At 37.0% G+C, this 5,289-nt stretch overlaps 1 pseudogene; it reads left to right on the forward strand.

The window, feature by feature from the left end:
* The first annotated feature begins 591 nt into the window (after positions 1 to 591).
* Positions 592 to 4,551, forward strand: LOC137831458 (non-specific phospholipase C1-like; annotated as a pseudogene).
* The last annotated feature ends 738 nt before the right edge of the window (positions 4,552 to 5,289 follow it).

The following is a 5,289-nucleotide window of genomic DNA, read 5'->3' on the forward strand; positions in this document are numbered from 1 at the left end:
TATTCCTCTTATTTTACACAAATGCCTATTTTAACATTACACCACAATATCAAACATGATCAAATTATTGTTTACCAGAAATTTCAACTTTTATTTATTGCAATATATAGGTCCCTTTCTACCAAACCCTAACAACACCTTTTCTCAATGAAATTTGAATACTTTTTTTCTACATCCACACTTCATTTCATTTTACAGATTATTTATTTATACACCCATAAGACATGATTTTAATTTCAAAATGATTGAAAAAGTACATCATGGTCATCCTCCTTTTTTTTTGTTTTTTCTCTTGACTTTCAAGTAAGACTTGAGTAAAATATTTTTTTTTTCACAAACAACAAAACTGTGATGGTTATAATTAGAATTATTCCAAGAATATATTGTTTTTGTTCACACAAAATTGCATATCCAATTACAAACAAGCAGAGAGTATATGTTTAAACATTTGTCATAATTTATATATAAAAAGATATTAAAATTAATAAAAGGTCCAGATTCTTGGGTGTTTCGTAGAAAAGCAAAAGACAAAGACAGGAACAAAAGATCCTTAATTTGAAAGCATATCCAATGCAGTGTCGTGTTTTCCATTATTACCCCTCACTCTCACCCGCCTCTTAATTAAGTAACTTAACTGCAACTCCTTTATCACCTCAACCAAGCAACTTTAACTTATTACTAAAACTTTTTCTTCACTGTTTCTCTAATTCCGGTCACCGGAGATGGATCTCCGGCAAGTTTTCGTATCTATTTTCCTTCTCTTCCTCCTAGTCTCCGTCAGTGTCGGAAAGAAGCACAAATTCTCCAGTCCGATCAAAACCGTGGTGGTGATAGTGATGGAGAACCGCTCCTTTGACCACGTCCTCGGCTGGCTCAAACCCTCGCGCCCCGACATCGACGGCCTCACCGGTTCCGAATCGAACCCTCTCTCCGTCGAGGACGCCGCCTCCCCCGCCGTCACCGTCTCCGACGACGCCCTCTTCATCGACGCCGACCCCGGCCATTCGTTCCAAGCCATCCGCGAGCAAATCTTCGGATCCAACGAGACGACACTAATCCGGCCCCAATGAACGGCTTCGCGCAGCAAGCCGGTCCATCCTCCCTGGCATGGGCAAAACCGTCATGAGCGGCTTCAAACCCGAAACCCTCCCCGTCTACACCAACTCGCCACCCACTTCGCCGTTTTCGACAAGTGGTTCGCTTCGGTTCCGGCTTCGACCCAACCGACCGGTTCTACGTCCACTCCGCCACCTCCCACGGCGCCATGAGCAACGTCCGCAAGAACCTCGTCCTTGGCTTCCCCCAGAAAACCATCTTCGACTCCCTCAATGAGAACGGCCTCACCTTCGGCATCTACTACCAGAACATCCCCGCCACGCTCTTCTTCAAGAGCCTCCGCAAGCTCAAGAACGCGGTCAGTTCCATGACTACCGCTCTCAGTTCAGGAAGCACGCCCAGAGGGGGAATCTCCCGAACTATGTGGTGGTGGAACAGAGGTACTTCGATGTGGAGGTTTTTCCGGCCAACGACGACCACCCCTCCCATGACGTGGCGGAGGGGCAGATGTTTGTTAAGGAGGTGTATAGATTTTGAGGAAGAGTCCTCAGTGGAAGGAGATGGCAGTGTTGATTACGTATGATGAGCATGGAGGGTTTTACGATCATGTGGCTACGCGGTGGAGGGTGTGCCTAACCCTGATGGGATCATTGGACTCCCCCTATTACTTTGGGTTTGATAGGTTGGGGGTCAGGGTCCCACTTTTCTTATCTCACCTTGGATCGAGAAGGGTACTGGTATGTGGTGGAAAGTTTTGAGCTTTTCAGTTTAGTTCGTTAATTCCGATTTCAGATGATTTGGGTTTTGCTTAAAAAACTGTTTTTTTTATGATGATTTTTATGCAATTTGAAATTGCTTGTAAATCAGCTGTTTTAATGAACTTTGATATCTGTAGTGTTCTCATCCAGAGGTTGTGGTGGTGAACTGAATCTTGCCTTTTGTTTGAAAAACTGTTTTTTTACCTGTTCTAGTGTTTGGGACAACTTTTATATAAGTATTTGAGCTTTTGTGGTGTATTGGATAATTGAGATGATTTGGTTTTGTCTGATTTTAAAAAACTGTTATTTGAATGATATTTGAATATTATTTCTAGAAGGAGTGTTTTAAAATCCTAAGAACGGAAATAGGTAGATTTTTTCGTCTTGTTTTCAGGGAACAAATGTTTAGAAAATAGAGATGTGATCGTGGGACAAACACTTTCAGATGTGGATCTGATTTAACTCAAAACTAGATGAAATTTCAGTCATGTTTTTAATTTAATTAATTTTATATTAAAATGTTGGACAAATTTCATGGCAGATGTGTTGAGACAACAAATTTTAGAAATCAGTAATCAAACAAGGTCTTGGGCTCTTGATAGTTCTGTTTTGGTTTATTGATTCAGTTTGTTGATGCGTTTTGGCTTTGTTGGGTTGCTCGGGGATTTTTGACTTCGTGCTGCTGAGTGTGTTTTGTTGTTGGTCTTGGAATTGTGATGCAGTTTGGTTTGTTTTGGGTAGTTGAATTGTATTGTACATTTCGGCTTGGTTCAAGTATACTCGTGCATGAAGTTTAGGTTTATTTGGTTCGTGATGGAGTTTTAAGGACATCAATTAATTAATATCTGATTGCTTTAGTTGGATTTGTACAGTACATGCCTATGTTGATGTCATTTTGGGTCTTGACATAGAGTTAATTGGCTTGTATGTGGGTACTGATATTGGAGTTTTGAGATATTATTTTATGAATCTACTCACTTTTGCACTTGATGGAGTTATGTGTGTGTACCATTTTATAAGTATCAATGGGAATTTTTTTGTATTACTTCAAAATGATGTACTGAATTTTATGCTCCTGTGTACTTGCGTAATATGCTGAGAACAAGCTTTGATAATCTTTGTGTATACTGTAGTTCTCACTTCTCATATGCTCGTAGGTTTGTGAGTTGTAAGATAGTAGCTTATTGCTTGAGGCCAAATATGGAATATGTGATAATGATGAGAAATAGTTCTACTCCACGCAACATACAAAAATCCTCAAAAAAGGCATGAAATGAATTTGTTATGTGATCTGAACCAGAAGCTCCTTATCATATTGTGCTAAAGGAATCTAAGTTTGATCTATCGCTGGATGAAATGTTTTCTTTATAAACTGCATAACTCAGAGCATGTGAGACCATTGATGATGCTAATTAGCTTAAAAAAGGATGATTCATCAGTCTTGGTTTTCTTCATGTTGTTATAAAAATAATAAGTCTCTTGGTCAAGGATCCATAGCCACTTAAAAAAGGTTGATTCTGAGATGCTATTTTTTTATTTTTTTGCAGTGATTCATGAAGCAGAGGGTCCAACCCCATATTCTCAGTACGAGCATTCGTCAATTCCAGCCACAGTAAAGAAGCTTTTCAATTTAAAATCCAATTTCTTGACGAAGAGAGATGCATGGGCTGGTACCTTTGAAAAGTACTTTCACTTTCGAGATACTCCTCGTGACGATTGTCCAGGTTTGCATCTACTTCTTTGATATTTACATCTGATTCCAGCATTCTTGGTACTCTGTTATGGTAGCAATCAATGCCTTTTGAACTACTACATGCTTTGTTGAATTCATTTGTTAGTCTCTTATCCAAGCATCCAATTAAAGCAACCCTTTCCTGACCAGAAATGATTGTGTGTGAAAATCTGGTCTATCTTCAAAAGCTAGCTTCATAACTTTACAAGCTCAAAAACTTCACAATTTGTTGTTCTTTTGGCAAACTCAAGATACTTGTAATACACTCTGAAATTTCCATCCATTGTAGTAAACCTAATATAGACAATAGTCTAGTGCTAGGCAAGCCATGCTTGAATGCAGTCTTGGAAATTTCCTATGTAGCTGCATTGAGAAAAAACTAGTAAGTTGCCACTTTTGTCTATATGTAAACCAGATTTGGAAGTATATTGAAACACCAACAGTGTGCATCCAAAATAGAGCACACAAAGCTTTTCATCTGTCATTTCGTATTAAGAATTGTTTGATGCAAGTGATTTATTTAATTCATGCATTATGGTTATTTATGTAGAAACTCTTCCGGAGATGAAGACCCTAAGGGATCATGGACCAAGAGAAAACTCAAGTCTTTCAGAATTCCAAGTGGAATTGATCCAGCTTGCATCCCAGCTCAATGGTGATTATGTACTCAACTCTTACCCAAACATTGGTAAAAGTATGACTGTGAAAGAAGCAAACAGGTATGCAGAAGATGCAGTGAAGAGGTTCCTGGAAGCTGCAAAAGCTGCTCTTAAAGCTGGGGCTAATGAATCAGCAATTGTCACAATGAGGCCTTCTCTTACAAGCAGAGTTGCAGTGGGAGATGACCAAAAACATGTAGAATCATACTGATTCTCACACACCTCTGTAAATATAGTATATATATTTAGCATATTCAATATAATGTATAAGAAAAACAATATTGAAATTATTAGAAGTATTTTCAGTTCAAGAACAATTAACCAGATAATTGATTGATTTTGTTCATCTTGAACAGTCAGTTATTCATCACCATTATAGTGGTTGATTGTTCTTAATTGAAAAGAATTTTACTGTATTCATGTAAACTGTTTTTAAAGAGGAATCCTAGCACTGATACTCTTTTTTTATATTCTTTATCTATTACCACTAATACTCTCTTTTTTATATTCTTTGTCTATTACCAAAAATCTATTAAAAGTTACAAATTTTAGTTTTTTTTTTCACTTCAATTTTTTAAAATGATTAATTTTTCTTTTCTATTTTATAACAATTATATATTGGAGGTTTAATTTTTTTTTGAGATTATTTAAAAGTGCGTAGAACAAGTCTCATGATAGATTGTTTTATTAACTTAGTTTTAAACCATTAACTTAGTTTTAAGCCATTATCAAGAAGTAGCAATCAAAGATTTTTTTAGATAATAACAAGTGTTCAAAACGTTTTCTTCAATGACTATATTATCCATGTTTAGAAATGATTTATATTAAATGATCAAATTATCTTATGATTAAGGAAACAAATAAATCTACATGCGTATGATTAAATGTGATTAATTATCATATTTTCAAATCCTGTTTGAATTGTTTTCTTTGCAAAACAAACAGTGACAGAGAAAGCTCAAAATTAAAAAGAAGTGACCCAAACAAGGCCAAAACCCTCAAATAGCAAATAGCATTGAGGTGCAAGGAGAATTTGCTCTAAAAGAGTGAGGGCAAATAGCAAATTTCTGGGCCAGCCTAAAAG

Source organism: Phaseolus vulgaris, chromosome 6, assembly GCF_000499845.2.
Source record: "Phaseolus vulgaris cultivar G19833 chromosome 6, P. vulgaris v2.0, whole genome shotgun sequence".
Lineage (NCBI taxonomy): Eukaryota > Viridiplantae > Streptophyta > Magnoliopsida > Fabales > Fabaceae > Phaseolus > Phaseolus vulgaris.